This window comes from Marmota marmota, unplaced genomic scaffold (assembly GCF_001458135.2).
Source record: "Marmota marmota marmota unplaced genomic scaffold, marMar, whole genome shotgun sequence".
Taxonomy (NCBI): Eukaryota; Metazoa; Chordata; class Mammalia; order Rodentia; family Sciuridae; genus Marmota; species Marmota marmota.
The window spans coordinates 85,130,985-85,151,268 of NW_026000026.1; the positions used below are offsets into that span (position 1 = coordinate 85,130,985).

General features: G+C 37.9%; 1 protein-coding gene across 2 annotated transcripts in view; it reads left to right on the forward strand.

Annotated features, from left to right (window-relative positions):
* Positions 1-235: 235 nt before the first annotated feature.
* Marchf3 (membrane associated ring-CH-type finger 3) overlaps positions 236-20,284 on the forward strand; it is a 149,187-nt gene continuing 129,138 nt past the window's right edge. For both annotated transcript variants that reach the window (XM_048811823.1, XM_048811824.1), the window contains exon 1: positions 236-465. The gene's annotated coding sequence lies outside the window, so the exon portion shown is untranslated. The remainder of the gene's footprint in view (positions 466-20,284) is intronic.

A 20,284-nucleotide genomic window follows, 5' to 3' on the forward strand; every position in this document is an offset into this window, starting at 1 on the left:
CCGCCGCCAGAGAATACCCCGAGCCAGTCCTTGGCCGCACGCGATTGGATAGTGTCTGCGGGGCGGGAACCGGTGCTAAGCACAGCCCGCGGTCGTCGAAGGTGCTGGCGCCACCACGATTGGCTGTCGGCTCCATCAGTCACGGGTTGATTGACGCCCCGCCCCTCGAGGCCGGCCCGGGTCTGGCTCCGCCCCCCTCACCGTCCGGTCCCGCCTCCCTCCGGAGCCTGATCTGCTCAGCCCGGCGTTCCGCCTCATTCACTGATCAGGTCCGCGAATTGTCAGCGCGCTCCGGAGACTGCTGAGCCGGGGCGGCCGCCTGGCTTGCGGTGCTCCCTTCGAGGTGCGGGTCAGATTCAGTGTGTCCTGGCCCGCCGGGGCGTGGGAAACAACCGGTTCGGGGCAACTTGGAACTGAGAACCTGCAGAAGGGGCGTCGGTCTGTGATCGGGACTCGGCAAGGAGGGTGAGTGGCCGCGCGCAGGGCGAGCGGCTCCTCTCAGCGCCGTTCCGCGGCCGGCGAACCGAGAGACCGGACGCTTCCTGGCGTTCGTCTTTCGGTCAGTCAGAGCGTGGCCGCTGTGGGAGGTCAGATGGGCGAAATTTACTCAGTGCCAATATGCCCACTCCCGAACTTGTTTTCAAAGCATCCCAACTCGGCCCCGAACGCGATTCGGTGTACGCACCAACTTGGCGTAATTGCCATTATTAGGTCCGGACGCGTCCCCTGTCCCTCTGCGGCGGCGACATCGCGCAGGGGGTCGGCTACCGTGCCCTCCAGTGTGCGGACAGCAGTTCCTAGATGACGTGCGGACGGGTGCCTCAAACATTAACCGGCGTCCCAGCCGGTGCGGTGCGGTAACCCGGCGTCGGCATCTGAACCCGTGGGCTGAGCGAGCGTTCGTGTTCTGGGTGGGTCTTCAGCCGCCAGAAATTGGCCAGCCGGGTGGGCACCACAGCGGGGGCTTCAGTGCTTTGCAGATGGAAAGGAATTGACAGCGCTGCTGGACGTTAAACTTTGTAAAGTAATTACTTCCTATCAGCAGTTGAATCCGCTCCCCTCTTGAGGGGCTCCAACCTCCGAGACATCAACCCGCAAGATGTGTCTGAGGGACTTAATTAGGAGCGGGGTGGGGGTGGGGGAGCTGCTGTGTCTAACACTGCCTCAGCCGGGGAGAGACCAAGGCAAGACTGCGAAAGGGACCGCCAGCTGGTCCGGTGGCGTTTGTTTGAGCACCTGTGTGTTTAAGGGATGAAGTTGTGGCAAGAACTGACAACAGAGGAGTCAAGGTTAAACCTGACACTTTGTGACTCGGTCTGGATTAGATTTCCTTTTTGTCTTTTAATGCAGCTTGTTTATCTGAGGGCAATTACATACATGAAGTTTATGTTATGTGTTTACTAAATAGTATCCAGTACAATATTTTCTTCTCATTCTTATTTGAAATGAATGAGAGCTTATTGAGAGTACTAGAAAGAGACTTGGGTCCAGAATTTGGGAATAGATCTTTGAAAAATACGTAAAATGTTGACATACATAGTTATATGTGTGTATGTATGTATGCATATGTGGATGTACATATATATGTATTCACACACATATATATACATACATATACACATACTCGTATGTATATGTATGTGTGAAATTGATAGGTAGATGAGGTAAAAATATATGAAGGGGAAACAGCCTTGAACTTTCCCTGGGTCACAGAGATGAGCCCTTTGAGCTGTGGAGTGTATGGTGAGTGTATATGTGTAAGCATGTCTGCATCTGCCTAGTCTGGGTCAGTGTTATGTCCATGAACTTTACGAGCATTCAGTTAAATACCACTAGGTGCAGATTCCGCCTTCCTGTTTTACAGCCCAGCAGCCGCCAGCCTTCCCATCTGTTAAAACATAATGTGTATACTTGAGTAAGAGAACTGGAGTGGAGGGTGAATAGGGGGCAACCCTTTAGCAGAACTAACGTGCTACAAACAAAGCCTGCCTCTCAAGTTCTATTTTCATTCATTGTTTGTCCTGAACTTGCAGTTTTAGTGAGGGAGAAAGGAAAAAAGGGAATATTGTCTCTAGAAGTCACAAATTGTATTTTGTGAAATAATTGTAGCCATGATTTCAGGGAGGGAGAGCTTAATGGAGAAAAAATAATCCCTCTAGAAAAAGGATTGTGGTGCTTGTCACATCACCATGCAACACTGGTTTACTGCTTTGCAGTAGTGTGTATATCAGAAACTGTTTTCTTTTTCTTAAGAGAATGCATTGAAACTGAATTATTTGTACCCCACAAAAAGACACTTTAATATTAGTAAATAGAGCTTTATTGCAGAGACTGGAGTTAAGACTGTCTTAGTAATTTTAATGAAACATGCTTTTAAGGAATTTATAACTTGGACATAAATTCATATTCAGCCTAAACACTAGTAGCAATGTTTCACAATTTATAGTTTAAAAATAATAAAAAGGCTTTATCACAAAAATTCTGATGACTAAAAGGATATGGGAGGAGTACAGCAGCTTAATAAGTTCCTGAAGCCAAATGACTGATATTTTTTAAAACTATAAATTCCTTTAATAGCATTTGGGTGACAATAAAGGCAGTATTTTTTAAAAGCATAGTTGATATTTTCACAATAATTTTATGCTCATATTTACATTTTAATAATGGTTTTCATTATATGTGGGCAGAATAAACTAGAATGGTTTTGGGAACTCACCACAAGAAGTATTGTCTTCACTTCTATGGTATATATAAACATTTTGGGGCAAATATACAAATCCCTAATATTTGCATGTCTAAATTTCTAAGAGCTATATAGATACAGTAATTCTCCTGCCTTAATACGAACCGTCCAAATCAACTGGGTTGCTCCTTAGAAATTTAGTTTTTAGGATGGACTCTAGTCCTAGGGATTCAATTCTGGGGTCTAGGGTGGTGCTTAGGAATCTGAATTTTCAACAATTACACCTAAATGATTCTAATACCAGGGATTCCCTCAGGGAAATCAAGAAACACTGGAATGGTGTTTTTCGATATAAAAGGACATAGGCTGTGAACTGATTTAACAAATAATTGTTCAGAAATTTCCAGGTGGCATTTACTGGCCTTGTGAAATTTATAGGTAATGCATTAACACTCTTTCCTCAACAATGGGTCCCTTTTGTCCAGTGTTTAGAGTTGTTTTGGAATCTTCAGCTATTCCTATTGCAGGTTGGGCCCAATTCTAAGGAAGTTTGTCTTAGGAAGCAAGGTAGTTTAAGACCCCTGCCTAATCTTATTCCTTCTACCACCCACTCCCACTCCTGGTTCCTGGGAAGCTGTGAGTTGATTTGGCCAGCCCTAGTACACATTGTTGGGCATTTCTCCCTGGAGGTTAGGAGAGGAGACACCTTTCTTCTTTCTAAAAGACATTTCAGGATGGAAGCTAGAACCAAAGTGCACACTTCAGCTGAGCTAATACAGACTTATATATCAGGGGTCTCCTTGGGAAGTTTCACTGCTCTGTTGTTAGCCAGCAGACTGTCCCAGGCCACCCACTCATGAGCCCATGTTTTTTGTTGTTGTTGTTGTTGTTGTTGTTGTTGTTGTTGTTTTGTTGTTGTTTTTGGCACCAGGGATTGAACTCAGGACCACTTAACCACTAAACCATATCCCCAGCCCGTTTTGGTCTCACTGAGTTGATTAGGGCTTAGGGCCTTGCTAAGTTGCTGAGGCTAGCTTTGAACTCATGATCCTCCTCCTACCTCAGCCTCCCAAGCTGCTGGGATTACAGGTGTGCATCACTGCACCCTGACAGGGATACTCAGCTTCTGAAAGTCACCTTAGAAGAATCTTAAAGTATTTGTCTAATTAATTAAGTGAATTTTCATTTTATCAGAGAGAGATGCATTGAGAATTGGTTGTTACTTCTCTTTTCACTAAAATTAGTGTGGATTTTGATTTATTAATTATTGTCAATTAGTTTTTTATTTATCATTTGATACTGACATCTGGATTCTGTTTTACCATTTCAGAATATATATATATAATTTTCCATAAAAGACTCCTAAATAAGATATGAAAGAGAATTAATCTATTAAAGCTGCCCTTCCCTTTTTCTACCATTCTAGTACTTAAAATACTAAATGACTTCTCAGAGGTCAAAAGTGCTCAGAATATTTACTTCCCTGATGACAAAAGGACGTGGGCCAGAGCATTGAACTTGGATTGTTCCAGACCATTGGATCATCACTGGGATTTTATGGAGCAATTTCTGTTTAAAGAAGCACTTGGCAAGCATGTTGATAGGTCACTTATCTTAACAATCCTTTGAGGACACTGATTTTTTCCCACTTTGTTCCAGATGAGCAAACAGCAGCCACAAAAGGATAATATTTAGATCCTGTCTTTCATAGTCAAATATGACACCAATAGCTGAGAAGCTGGCCTTATGTTTTGAACTGTTTTTATTTAGCATTGTGGTGATAAGATAGGGTTATGCTTAGTCATTTATACCATATATCTATTTTTTTATTCTTTTCTTTTAATCTTTTCATACTTAATGTGACATTATAACAGTTTTCTTTATAAAGTTAACATCATATATGATAATTGGTTCAATAATCCTGACCTTAATCAGCCAACCTTGACCTAGAGAGGCAAATAATTTGCTAAAGTTCCCAGAGCCCAACGGAGCAAAGCCTATGTGAATTCTTTGGGCCTGTATTTTAACCTTGTGCTGGTTTGTCTATTGTCATGTCATGCTACCCAGAATGTTTTTAAACTTGCAAAATAGAATTACTTATATTTTATTTGCCCAGCTTCTGCATGATTTGATGGACTAACAAAAGTTGAAAAGCCTGAGGTATACCACAGTCCCTGACCATACAATGGCCCTGGTTTGAGCCTAATTTAAAAACAAAAACAAAACTTCAGTGAATTGCTGCTTTTCTTAAAACTAGGCCATAGGTCATTGTTTCTATGTAACAATTTTAACTTTTTTTTTTTTTTTTTTTTGGCCATGGCATACTTCTGGCATCTAACTTTGACAAACTCTTTTCAAGTTTTTGACCCTTCTTTCCTTATCCTTATTCCCATGGTGAAGTCAACTTGTAAAAAATCCACTTTTCAAGTTAATCTGTTCTTTTAACTTCTACTAATACTTAAATGTTAGATATTTTAACTAACATGTCTCCAAAACATTCCTTCAAGCTCCTACCTTTGCTGTGAATTTTTGGGTCTACTAATATCTCCTAACAGTGCATATATTTGAGCTAGAGAAGTTTTACTTTAGCTTTAGCTTTGTGGATTTAATGAAACAGCGGTTTAAAAAACAAAAAAAGAAAAAGAAAAAGAAAAAAGTCAAGGATGATATTGAAGTCATGTTGATATGTGTATCATATTAGATATCCCAGCTTATAGTGTCAGTGGGAAATTTAAGATCCAGAAGAATGAAGTGACAGATGCTCTCATCTGTGGCCTTACAGACACTCCTAACACAAGCTGAAAAACATAACTGAAGACAGCAGATCCAGGGTTACACAAGAAAAACAAATGTTAAGCTCTGAAAAAGAATTGGGCCAAAAGTAAAGGGTCAGGAATGGTGATGGGATGGGGAACATGTGGGAAAGAAATACCTCTATTAAAAAGCCAGGCAGGGCAGTAAGAAATTTATAGAGGTGCAAAATGGTTTGGTGTTTCTTGGGGGCATTGATTCTGTTTTATACTGTCTTCACAACCCACTCACCCTGCTTGCTTTAAATAATTTATTATAGCAGAAGGCCTTCCCCTGGTTAGTTCCTTTTTTTATATAACTTCTTCCTTCTCATCTCCGGGTCTAATCAGAGGCATATATAATAGTGTGGCTGCTCTTGAGTACTTAGGAAAATCCATGATCAATATCACTACATCATAAACCCAGAGCCATTCTGTTCTATTTTGTAGTGTTTTCTTTCCTGTTATATTAACTTGGTATCTATGTTTTAAACGATATTTTATTAATCTTTGTACAATGAGACTTCTGGTCTTATTCTTCTTGGCTGGAACTATCTTTTGAGTAATCTATCATCGAACCACCATTGGTCTAATGATGTATTTATTGCTTACTATTGCAGCACTGGCAAGAAATCCAGTATGGGTCTAAAAATTTGATTAAAAAGAAATCAAGTTTTTGCAAGGCGTAGCCATGCAATTATGTTAGGAGCTGCCAAGTGTATTTTATGCTAAAATATACACACATATTTCAAGTGAGCAAAATGTGTTCTTTTTTGAAGGTTTAAAAAACTTTTTGCTATGAAATAAATACAAGAAGAAGATGCCTTGTAATTGGAAAAATTATGAGTGTACTTTCCCACCCCAGCTAAAGATAAGATGCAATATTTTTTTCAGATTATTATTATTGACTGCTAAAATTGATAGATTTGTTTTTTAAATGGACAATAATAAAAACAAAGGCAAAAAAAAAAAAAGGCGATAAAAACTAGCTCCAAGTCCTTAAGTGATCTTCCAGGTACTCAGTACAAACAAAAATGAACTGAAATTAATTAACAAATATTATTGAATACCCATCATGGGTAGTACCCCTTCTTTGCTTAGCTAATTCAAAATTCAGTTCAACTATTAGTGGCTTTGGGAAGATTTTCCTTGTTCCCCTTTGGCCCAGTATCCTCTTTGGGAAAAGCCCTTATCTTCTGTATTCTGCCCTCCAGACTGGGAGCCTCTTGAGGGCAGGGATCACACTTTTCATCTTGTAGTTTCTCGAGAAAGTTTACTTAAAAAAAAGAAAAAGTAGTTGCTAGGTGCACTAAAGGCTACGAAGAATTATAAGTGAACATCTAAGACCTTCAAAAGATGTGCAATTGTAGGGCTCTGCTGTCAGCTTTAGTACCACTCTCAGTACTTCACACAAGATCACCTATTCCTGCCTCACCCATCTTCAAAGTCCCTTTGCTTCATTCCTGTCTCACTGCCTCCTCTCATTCCTGTGTGTCTTCAAGGATGTCACAATCCCTGTCTAGGCCATCTCCTCTCCTGGCTCCTCTTTTGTTTGCATGTCCCTTGTTATATCTTGAAAGGTGGTTGATTTGTGGGTCATGCTTTGAGATTTGGAATAGCCTTTCCTGTCCTGTAAAGTTTCAGATGTTTTGGTTCCTTGGGCCATCAGATGCAGGTTACTAGGTAGCTTTGACCATGGGTTTGGGAGACCTTTGAGGAGCAAGATGGTACTGTGCCTAGAGGCAGCTGGTGTCCAAAGCTCAATGTTATAGGGAAGGTTTTTTTTTTTCTTTTTTAATAGTTTTCATTTATAAATCTTCCTTTCTTCAGGATACATCCTCAACATGATCATTTTTGTGACACAATCTTTTGGCTTACGTGAACACTACTCCTGGGAGCTGTATTTTTGAGGTTGTTTATAGACCATGGTCCAGGTGGAATTTATGGTTTAACTGAATTAAGCTTAACTGCCTGAAATAAAGACCATTAGGATATCCCTTTTATATTAGATCTCTTTTTTTGAAGCAATATTTTTAATTAATTTTTTAAATTTGCTTTAATTAGTTATACATGACAGTAGAATGCATTTATGCATTTTGATATACATAGATGGGATATAATTTCTCATTTTTCTGAGTGTACATGTTGCAGAATCATATTGGTGATGTAGTCACATATATACTATAAAGTAATAATATCTGTTTCATTCTACTATCTTTCTTATTCCCACTTCCCCACCCCTCCCCCCCATCACTTCCCTCTACCTAATCTAAGGTAATGCTGTTCTTCTCTAGTGCCTCCTGCCTTATTGTGAATTAGCATCTGCATATGAGAGAAAACATTTGGCCTTTATTTTGTGGGATTGATTTATTTCACTTAGCATGATATTCTCCAACTCCATCCATTTACTGGAGAATGCCATAATTTCACTCTTCTTTAAAGCTGAGTAATATTCCATTGAGTATATATACCACATTTTCTTTATCCATTCATCTATTGAGGGACACTTAGGTTGGTTCCATAATTTAGCTATTGTGAATTGAGCTGCTATAAACATTGATGTGGCTGCATTACTGTAGTATGCTGACTATAAGTCCTTTGGGTATAAACCAAGGAGTGGGATGGCTGTGACTGTGGCTCAGTAGTAGCACACTTGTCTGGCATGTGTTAGGCCCAGGGTTCGATTCTCAGCACCACATATAAATACATAAATAAAATAAAAGTCTATCAACAACTAAAACAAAAAAATTTTTTAAATGGTGGGTCCATTCCCAGTTTTCTGAGGAATCTCTATACTGCTTTCCATAGTGGTTGTACCAATTTGCAGGCCCACCAGCAATGTATGAGTGTACCCTTTTTTCCACATCCTCACCAACACTTATTGTTTTCTGTATTCTTGATGATTGCCATTCTGACAGGAGATGAAATCTTAGTGTAGTTTTGATTTGCGTTTCTCTAATTGCTAGAGATGTTGAACACTTTTTCATGTATTTGTTGATTGTATTTCTTCTTCTTTGAAGTGTCTATTCAGTTTCTTAGCCCATTTATTGATTGGGTTATTTGTATTTTTGGTGTTAAGTTTCTTGAGTTCTTTATATATCCTTGAGATTAATACTTTATCTGAGGTGCATATGGTAAAGATTTTCTCCCCATCTGTAGGCTCTCTCCTCACGGTATTGATTGTTTCCTTTGCTGAGAAGAAGCTTTATAATTTGAATCCATCCCATTTATTGATTCTTGATTTTACTTCTTGTGCTTTAGGAGTCTTTTTAAGGAAATCATACCCTAGGCTGACATGGTGATTTGGGCCTACTTTTTCTTCCATTAGGCACAGGGTCTCTGTTCTAGTGCCTAAGTCTTTGATCCACTTTGAGTTGATTTTTGTGCAAGATGAGAGATAGAGGTTTAATTTCATTTTGCTACATATGGATTTCCAGTTTTGCCAGCACCATTTGTTGAATAGGCTATCTTTTCTCCAGTGAATGTTTTTGACACTTTGTCTAGTATGACAAAACTATATTTATGTGGGTTTGTCTCTGTGTCCTCTATTCTGTACCATTGGTCTCCAAATCTATGTTCTTGACAATACCATGCTGTTTTTTTTACTATAGCTCTGTTGTATAGTTTAAGTTCTGGTATTGTGATACCTCCTGCTTCACTTTTCTTGCTAAGGATTGCTTTAGCTATTCTGGGTCTCTTATTTTTCAAATAAATTTTATGATTGCTTTTCCTATTTCTATGAAGAATGTCATTGGGATTTTAATAGGAATTGCATTAAATCTGCTTAATGCTTTTGGTAATATGGCCATTTTGACAATATTAATTCTGCCTATCCAGGAACATGGGAGAGCTTTCCATCTTCTGGGGTTTTCTTCAATTTCTTTCTTTAGTGTTCTGTAGTTTTCATTGTAGAGGTCTTTCACCTCTTTTGTTAGATTGATTCCCAGGCATTCTTTTTTTTTTTTGAGGCTATTGTGAATGGGGTAGTTTTCCTAATTTCTCTTTCAGTGGACTCATCGCTAATATATAGGAATGTGTTTGATTTATGGGTGTTGATTTTATATCCGCCTACTTTGCTGAATTCATTTATTAGTTCTAGAAGTTTTCTGGTGGAATTTTTTTGGATCTTCTAAATATAGAATCATGTCACCAGCAAACAATGATAGTTTGAATTCTTCTTTACCTATTTGTATCTCTTTAATTTCTTTCTTTTGTCTAATTGCTCTGGCTAGAGTTTCAGGGATGATGTTGAATAGAAATGGTGAAAGAGGACATCTTTGGCTTCTTCCAGTTTTTAGAGGGAATGCTTTCAATTTTTCTCTATTTAGAATGATGCTGGCCTTGGGTTTAGCATTTTATATTAGATCTTATGGGTCTTTAGAGGATATAGGAGATCAAAGACTCCAATTATCTCTCTCATCTGGGAGATTGAGTCTCACTTAATATAGGTACTTTTTTCTCATACCTGCCAAGAAGATATTAGAAAAATGAATGATTACATCAGAAGATATCTAGATATTCAAGGCCATAGAGAAGAGGAACAACCCTAGATTAGGTTCTAGGCTCAAACACTGGTTTCATTTGGATCTTATAAGTCAGGAGCACCTGTCCCTGCACATGCAGGACTTTCCTTTAATCTTTTAAGGTGGGGGCCTGGCAGGACAGGACCCCAGGGAGACTTCAAGTAAGGGTGTAGAGACCAACATCTGTGGGACAATCAACTATTCCCTTCTCTGCAATGAGTGAATATTCTCCTTGTGGTGTTTTGCTTTGCATTTTCTCAAATCTGCTTTTCTTGTCTTAGATATTAAATCTTCCTTTTCCACTTTGTATATATGCAGTACAAACAGAGGTTCTCAGTCAGAAAGTTGTTATTCCTTAATCTTTAAGTATCCCTGATTTCAACTTCTCTCCTTAATTCAGTCCCCACCCTCCAATAATGTTTTCATTTCTTTGATACTCTCCTTTCCCTTCTCTTCAGGTAGAACTCCACTTCATAAAAGCCCTACTACAATCAGTGTCACCATTGATCTTTTCCCTGCCAGAGTAACTACATTCTTGACCATTATCAGAGGACTTCTTAGAGCACTCCAGTGTATATTTCTGATGGGATATTGCATGCCCCCACAGCCTCATATGGTGCAAAAGTGATTAGCCCACAAAACCTCAGTTTTTACCAATGTTAACATCCTTACCAGTGATACCCTCTACCTGCCTAATCACTCTTACCAACTTCTGCTCACTTACCTGTCATTAAGGAGCAAGATCATAAAGCTTCACTGGCAACAGACATGTTTATTACAACCAAGGAGATGAAACTTTGTACAAAACCCAAAGAGATACACACTGAATAGGGAGAATAACGGTAAGCCTGACTTGATTTCTTTAAAAACAGGATGTGTAGACTGATGTGACTCTTCTCCAATTCTTAACTTCTTGTTCACTAGCCATAGCCTATTTCTCTTTAAGGCTGGGATGTTAATTACTTTGTACCCAATGTCAACAGTTGTTACTTTTTCTTCCCTTTCAGAATTATTGCCAGTGAACTTTAGTTTTCTCTTCTTCATTTGTTTTTTACTTAGTTTTCATTTCTGGTGTTTCAGGTTGTTTTTCCTTACTTATCTAATTAAGTTGTGTTGTTTCACATCATATATTTTTCTACCACTTTCCTGCCCCTGGCAATATCTCACAGTTAGATACTCTCGTCACATTGAATGAATTTCCACTTTTGCTGCAGATTAATAATGAAGACATTAAATGGAATCCTGATAGTGACCCTTTCAAGAACTAAGACACCATTTACTATTCTACTTTAATTATGGTCTCTTAGCAAATTTTCGCCAGTTATAATGTTCACTCCATTTTCCAAGTAATGTTTCTAAATACTGTATGAAATTATAAAATCTGTATGCATTACATTTTCTGCTCTCCATTATGTGCTAAATTTATAATTCTATAATTTTCTTTTAGAAAAAATTCTTATTAGACTGGAATGGTTAATTTGATTTCCAGCCATGCTGTTTTTTTGTTTTGTTTTGTTTTTGCTTGTTATGAACCCTTAGACATTTATGTAATCTTTTATTGACTTCATTCTCAATCCCCACCATCAGCTCCCCAAGCAGTAGTCCTCCTCCAGCTCTTTCCTTCACCTATTTCATCTATGCTTTTTTCACAAAATAAATTTTACTGATCCCTGATATTTTCATTTTTTAAAAATTCCACATATCATTTGATGGTGTCTTAGTTTGTTTGGGCTGCCATAAGGGAACCATGAAGGCAGAGCCCTCATGACCTAATAACTTCCCAAAGGTCCCCCTTTCTAATACTGTTACATTCGGGAATTAGATTTCAATGTATGAAATTTGCAGGGGATGCAAATATTCCTACCATAGTATATAGTTAGGGTGTTTTTTTCCTTCCTTTTCAGATAAGTCTACCTCCTGACTAGAAATCCCAGCGCTCTACGTCTTCTCTGGAGTACTTCTCCCACCTAGTCATGTCTGCAAAGTATAAAGCTTCTTTTGATTCCTTAACTTCTGACCTGTGCCTGGGTCTGTGATAGTCCATGTGATCTCTTTTGAAACTCTTATAATTAGATAAAGATGGAGTTGGCAGCCTTAAAGAATAAAAGATTCATGAAAAGTATGCTTCTTGGGAGAAGAACTGATGTCCCAAATGGGTGGGAGGCAAAAGTAAATATTTTAAACAAGTAGGGAAAGCCACAGACTATTTGGTCCTGGCTACCCATTTTTTTGTTTTGATTTCTAGAGTGTTTCCCCTTGGGATTTTCTGGTTGACTATCCCAGTGTTACAAATTAAGATGCTCTTATCCCATAACTTAGTGTTCTTGGAATTCAGTGAACTAGAATCAGAGTCCTCATTCTAATCCTAGACCTTTTCAGAGTCAGAGAAATGAGTCATTTTTTCCCCCAAGAATGGAACTGTCCACATGGAGAGGTAATAGAGTCCACTTGCTGAGATCTTCTACATATAAAACAAAAGACTCCAGCTTAAATTGGCATACACAGTAAGGCAATGCATTATCCTATGTGAAAAACAGAGCAGATGACAGGATTGGTTGATCTACTTACACAATGTCATCATCAAAGATACAGGTCCGTTTCTTCTCTCTGCCTCTGTTGTCCTTGGGGACTGGTTCACGCTAGGACTAGTCCTTCTCATACTCGCAAGATGGCTACAGCAGTTCAAATGTCTCTTGCAGTACGACAATATCTAGAGCACAGAAGATGAAGCAACTGACTGCATTTCAAGGTTTCCTTTTAAAGACTATGAAAACATTATTAAGAAGATTCCCAGAGGGCCTCTCACTCATTGATTAGAATTGGTTCATATCCTCATCTCTCAGTCAGTCACTAGCAGGGAATCATTGCCTGAGAGAGAAGATGGATGTGAACAAACTTAGGATTCTTTTAGCAAAGAAGATGTATGGTGTATGTGTGTTGGGGGAGGGGAGGTGGGGAAGGTAGATTACTCGGCTATCTGTGTCTTGTTGTGACTTGGAAAATAACTGAAATTCCCTTCTTGACTGCTGTATAGTTGGTAGGTACCACTGAATGGCTACACGTTTCTGGACACAAAAGGGCAAGACCTAGGTAGACAGACAAAAAAAAAAAAAAAGCCACAATACAGACCAATTAAAGGAGATATGATCCAGAATCAATAATTGTCCTGATTGGAATCACAATAAACCCCACTGAATTTGAATGAACTAATTTATGTCTTTTTTTAAAATTTTTATTGTTGGTTGTTCAAAACATTACATAGTTCTTGACATATCATATTTCACACTTTGATTCAAGTGGATTATGAACTCCCATTTTTACCCCGTATACAGATTGCAGAATCACATCGGTTACACATCCACTGATTTACATATTGCCATACTAGTGTCGGTTGTATTTTAATCCTCAATAAATGTATGATCTTTACTGAATAAAAAGAGATTAAAATAACTTATTTATTTGTCAATAATTCTGTATTTCCAGTATGTTATTTTGCACTGTAAGCCTATTTAAATGTAAACTTTTTTATTAACTTTATTTCTATATCATAGTGTTAATAAGACTGATGATTACAAGTGACTATTGTTGAGGGCCCTTTCATAAATTAGGATTTTAGCATCCAAGAAGAGCTGGTAATTTGCTTTTGTCACACAACATATAAGTGGCTAAGCTAGGATTTGGACTTGGGTTCATCTGCCTAACCCTTCCTACTCTCCATGGCTTCCCTTCACTTGGAAAACAGTCCCGGGTCTACCATGATCTGCAAGGTATTAGGTGATAAGGCCCTGACCAAACTTCAAAAACTGTGACCTTATTACTTACCCTGTTGCCCTCACTCAGTTTGCCAACCATATGTCTTCCTCGTTAGTCTAATAAGCCAGACTCTTTCCCACGTGTGACCCTTTGCATTTGCTCTTCCCTCTGCTTAAATCACATGTATTTGGTTCTTACAGCTACATCTTCCCCTTCAGGCCTTTAAATGTCTCCTCTTCACAGGTACCTCTTATTTTTATCCGTCTCCTCCACTAGAATATAAGTTCCATGAGGGCTGAAACTTACAGTAAAATGAGTGAAAAAACAAGTGAATAAGTTAATGAATGAATATTTATAAGTTTTGATTTCTAATAATCCACAATCTTTATTGCCTTCCCTAAGAATAAGGTAAGATGTCAGTTGTCATTTAAACTTGAATATGTCCATCTCAGATTTTTCCCTATAAAATTTGAGGACTAACAAAACTTATATTTCATTATGTTTGAGGGCAAAAATGGATATGGATATCAAAATTCTTTAGAGAAGATATACTTACTATGGTAGTATTATGTGGGAGTTTTGAGAGAGCCTAGAACAAGAGGGAATTTGAGTCATACTCTCTAGGTTTTTAAAAATTTATTATAGTTTTAAGGATATCACCAACACTTTTATTTTGGCATAAGCCCTTAAAAAATGAAGTTACTTCTAAGGCTGAGTTGTAAACTGGGAGAAATTTTAATTGCATCATTTGTGATGGCAGATTCACGTAAACAAAATAAAATTGTTTTCTTGGCATATACATAATTTTTCATTTGAACTCATGTATCTGCTAAAGTGATTTCTTCTCAGAACTGTATTCTTAATTATTTTGAAGTAATTATGAAGGTGCAAATTGAAAACTAGCTTTACCTTACATATTAATTTCCAAGGGATCAACAGAAATAAAATAGGGCGCTTCTTTGCAAAGTCCCTTTTCTCTGGCTTTCACCTTCCCCACTAACGTAGTTATTTTGTGGTATGTTGTTCTTCTTCTTTAACTGTTTCTCTTTGGGTTGTGGTGCTATTTGCTAACTATGGCATTATTTTTGAGACTTGCAGTGTGTCTGAGACTCATTTGACTTTGATAAGAACTTTGCATTCTCCTCCTCCCTGTTTATCTTCCTGAGGCTCTCCCCAGGCGCTCTCACAAGCTCTGGTGGTTCTGCACATCATATCATTCTAAATCCTTTTGTCGTCGTTTTCTGTCTCCTGATGTACCCACTATCAGAAAAACCTGTTAGAGTCACTTACAATGATATATACTTCTGAGCTAAACTCCCCATATCGGATTTCCAAAAACAGATCTAAATTTTATGGTAAGTAAAAACACATCTGTATTTAGAGTCATTTTTAATCCAGTTCTTGCAGATTGTTTTTAGGTTATGCCTCAGAAACAAGTCATAAAAAATGGAGGGGAAAGAAAGGGAACAGGATATTATGCTGTTTGCCTGATATTATGTATGCTAGCGGGGATTACTTTCTTCCTCACTTTGTTCTCATTTTATAACCTGAGTATAGTTGGATGTATAATTGTGTGAATTTATCAGGGATCCAGGTGAAAATGAGATCAATAATTAAAGGACTTAGTCCATGAACCATTATTATTTAAGTTCAACAGGTGTACTATCTATGTAAGCTCTTGACAGCCTGCCTTTGACAGTGCAGTTTTCATATACAATAGATTGGCCCTTTTATGGATCAACTGAAGTTCCCCCCACCTTTTTTTTCTTTTCTTTTTTTTTTCTTTTCTATGTGGGTGAAAAACAGCATGACACTATAGAAAATGTATAGCAAAAGCTGTAGCAATGAGAACGAATTCATAATGGGTACACACACATTGCTGGAATATTTCCCAAGTACTTTGGGGGAAGGCAGTGAGGTTTCTTTGGCTGAGGCAAAGTGGAACATGTGCTTTTCCATGTGTGAATACTGTGATTTGAAAGGTCCTTTTATGATTCACAAAAGCAGCTGCTTTTGAGTTGGTGTAGTTATGGAGTTTTGGAGATTCATTTAAATAGGTGTATTGCAGACTCCCGACATCTGTTCTGGAGATTTGGTTGGGTTTTAGGAACTTGCTTATTCACAAGTGACATAGAACAAGTATCCTTCATTGAACCCTTTGCTTGTTTCTTTAGGATTTGTGGATCAAAGCTAACAAAAAGACAAAATTTAGAAGAGTCATTTACTGTGTTACATACATCTGCAAGGATGGCCTTCCTAATTTTAAAAACTATGAATAGCAGTTTTACTTTGCCTAGTAAAACATTACTGAGATACCTTCAGGCATATTTTGTTGCATTGGAAATCTTTCTTGTTATATATTTGTAACTACTGGAGCATTATTTTTCAGTGAGTTTTTCATTTTTTTCCCCACAGTTTTACCTAAGGAAAAGTGTAAATCTTTATCTATATTTCTATTCCATCTCTCAGTATTAGTTTTTGTCTACTCTTTTTTGTCATTATGAAGTTATTTTCTCTTTTCTAAGGATTTTAGACCTAAATGATACTAGCAATATTGTTTCCTATCAATCACTTTCAACAAAGGTCATTTGTGATCAATTCTTCAAATGAGATAATAAATAACTAGGATATGATTCACTTTTTTCTAGTTGGTTTTCAATGTATTAGATACTGATATAATTTAGCGTTTTTACAGGTTCCTTTAAAATGAATGTGAAGGTTTTTTTTTTTTTTAACGGATGATAACTATTGTGTTTCTAAATGACAAAGCAAAAAAAAAAAAAAAGATTACCACAAAACAAGATTAGTGTGGATATCTTGAGCTGGAAATCATCTGAAATGTTTCATGGCTACATTTGTGCTAAATATAAAAATAATTGTGTTGCCCATGTGTGAGCATCAAAAGCCCCAGTTGGAAAACCGCGTGGTATAGCAAGTAGGTCACTATTGATGGTAGAACATGAGACAGGAAATGTCAGAGCTAAGATTAGAGGCCCAAGCAATATGTCTCGCCATGCTTGCTGCATTGGTCGTCCAAAGAAGTAGAAGGACTCGACAGGGTATAACTAACTTTAGCCCAATTTGAAAGTATTAGCAAGGGTTGCCTTTTAATCTGTCATTCCCATTTGTTTCTAGATAACTCACTTCTCCAGTTGGGCAAAATAATTGAGCTGCCTGGGTTTGCACATTGACAGATCTCTGATGCCAATTAGAATGGCAGCCTTGACATTCTAAAAGTATACATGGAAAGCAATAATCAGTTATGTACAATTACATCTGTGGATTTACCTGGTATTTGAAACTGTTTTTTAGGGAATAACCAATCAGTTAAATGTGAATTATCTTAAAAATCTCATTTATCTTTATATTTGAAGGTGTGGTAGTATAGGGGAGAATGGAAGGAGTACACTTTTAGGGAATGCCGTAAACTTTTCCTTTTTGAGGGGGGCAATAAGAGGGAGATTTATTATTCATATGTTGGAATTTTTCATCACAGAAGGTATTTGATGTTTGTAAGCATACTTGCATGTACTAATTTTTAAGCAAAAGGCTAGGAAAAAAAAAAAAAACAGTGCTCTCCTGGCTCTGCTCTGATGAGAGTTAATACCACATTCTTGGGCTCAAATCAAGATGGTTCCTTGGATTCTGAGCATAGCCATCCCCTTATGCTAGATTAAGCAGTTGAACACATGCTCAAAGAGCCTGCAGTTATTTGGATGAGTAGATAGAGGCATGCCGTGTTGATTGAATTTGGATCTGTCGTTAGAGCCTTATTCATTCATTTCCAGCACAGAGTCCTTCACAGAAGTACCCTGGCTTATGGATTCAGTGAACTTTGAGTGGCTAGTTTTATTGCTTGAATCTCAGAGGCCTTCCTAGGCTCACTTTTTCAAAGGTTATTAATGCAGATTGAAACACTCTACTTTGAGCTAGTATTATTTTGTGTAGGTTATAACTTTTAAGAGGAGAGGTGAGTTGTGTGAAGTCTCAATGGAAAAAAGTACTTTTAAAAATGTATTATTTTATGGTGGTAAAATACAAATATAACATAAAATTTAACCATCTTAACCATTTTAAGGCATACAGCTCAGTGATATCAATCCATTCATGATGATGTACAACCATCTCCAGAACTTTTTTTATCCTTTGTAAAACTAAAACTCTTTAAACAGTAACTCCTGTTCTCTCCTTCCCTGGCCCTTGGCAACCATTGTGCTCCTTTCTGTCTTTATTATTTTGACTACTCCATCTCATATAAGTGGAATTATATATATTTTCCTTTTGTGACTGGCTTATTTCACTTAGCATAATGTTGTCAAGGATCTGACGTGTTAATAGCACATGTCAGAATTTCCTTCCTTATTGAAGCAGAATCATATTCCTCAGGTGGAAAAGAATTACAACAGTGTTTTTAGTGTTTATTACTTCTCCATTTTAAACATTGAGCCTATATTTTCATGCCTGATCCAGGTATAGTATATTGAGAAAGGGTTGGAAGCACAACCCTCTCAGATGGTTCTTCAGAATGAAAATTCTGGGAATGGTTTCGGAGTGGCAGTAAGAGATCTGTCTGTTGGCTTCTGGTTGGAGAATACACAAGAAGTGTGACAGTTGATGTGTCAGCTGGGCCTGGTTCATGTTGTGTGCCTGGTTATCAGCCATGATGGAGGAGATGGTTGGAAGCTAAGGAGTTAGCTTATTGCCTAGGCCTCTGTCAGGGAATGTGGGCTGACAGTTTGATGGGACCATGCTATAAAATATCTAAAAGTGTCTGAAATATATTTTTGATTTGAAAAGAAGGTTTAGATTTTGGTTCCCCTTTCTAGTTTCAAGAATGTATGAGTAACTAATAAATATTTAAATCTTGATGTGCCTGATGGAACTCCTTACCACTTTATGAATTTAGTTACTTAATTTTGGTTGCTGCTATGAGATATCTCTCTCCCTCTCTCTCTCTCTCTCTCTCTCTCTCTCTCTCTCTCTCTCTCTCTCNCCTGCTAGTGACTGACTGAGAGATGAGGATATGAACCAATTCTAATCAATGAGTGAGAGGCCCTCTGGGAATCTTCTTAATAATGTTTTCATAGTCTTTAAAAGGAAACCTTGAAATGCAGTCAGTTGCTTCATCTTCTGTGCTCTAGATATTGAATTCAATTCACTTACCTTACCACTGAGCCACATCCCTAGCCCATTGTTTCACTTTTTATTTTGAGACAGGGTCTCACTAAGTTTCTTAGGGACTCGCTAAGTTGCTGAAGCTGGCTTTGAACTTGTGGTCTTCTTGCCTCAGCCTCCTGAGCTGCTGGAATTACAGACATGCACCACCATGTTGGGCTATTTTTCCTTTTTGTAAGTGGAAACATGTAAACTTGGTATCTAATTAGTGACTTTTATTGTAAAGACAATACTCCCCAGGTTACTGACTGGCTGCTGAAGTTGCTCTTGTGACTGTTTCTTTAATCTGTGTTGTATGGAATAGTTCAAGTAAGTGTGTCTGATTACACATTATAAGTAAGAGAAACCAGCAGGCTGCATATTTTGATGCAAAGAGAAGCAAGATCTTTTCTAAACAGAGTGGGGTGGTTGGGGTTGGCTGAGTATGGAGGGTCTAGTTTCATGGTAAAATAAAGAGGGGGAATCCAATATGCAAACATGTAACAGGAACCCAGTGAGGATGCACGTAGTTAATAATCTCTGTCCCTTCATGGAGGAAATGCAATACCAGTGCTTATAAACCTATGTGTAAAGATGAAGTACAAATAAAAGTGCCATTTATAAGAGCCATCTCGTTACTTTCTAAAAGACCTAATAGAAGGGGTATTATAACTTTAAATAAGATACAAACAACCCTTTCTTTTACTTAGACTCTCTGATGATAGATAATGTTGGTTGAATCTCTAAAACAGCAAAAAAACAATCTAGGACTGTTTCTTTCTCTTGTCATTTAGTTAACAAAACTTTTTTCCAAACAAAAAAGTACCAAATGGCATCTACATTGTATCTACCTTCCTGTCCTCAAACACAGACATAGCCAATCAACCATTTTCCTAAGGGCAAATTATTCTTATCTTTTATGAAGCACTCCGGTTAGGAGAGTGATTAACCCCTGGAAGGAATTGAAGAATAAGTAAGAACAAGACAGAAGTTCATTTTCATGGAGAAAATTTGACCAGACAGATTTTAAAGGGCATGGCTTGTACTTTCTTTCTTTTAAAACTTACCTTTGTTATTGTAAATTAGGATCTTAAGAGACTTTACTTATGGGTGACTAGTTCTTGCTGCTATGGAAATGATTTCTCCTCAATGTTTACAACTGTCTTTTCAGACTCTTAATATTGGCTTTGCCCACTGGACCAGGTTGCAGCCTACTGACGGTGTATAGCTTCATTCCCCCTACCTTCAATGGTACACATTGGACTTCCTGAGCTCCTGCCCCTTGGCATACCACATGCAGAAAACTTTGTTTAAAGCAAATAATCCAAGTGGTAAAGACTAGATTTAGAAAACTTTTACTTTCTACATAATAAAATAGGGTC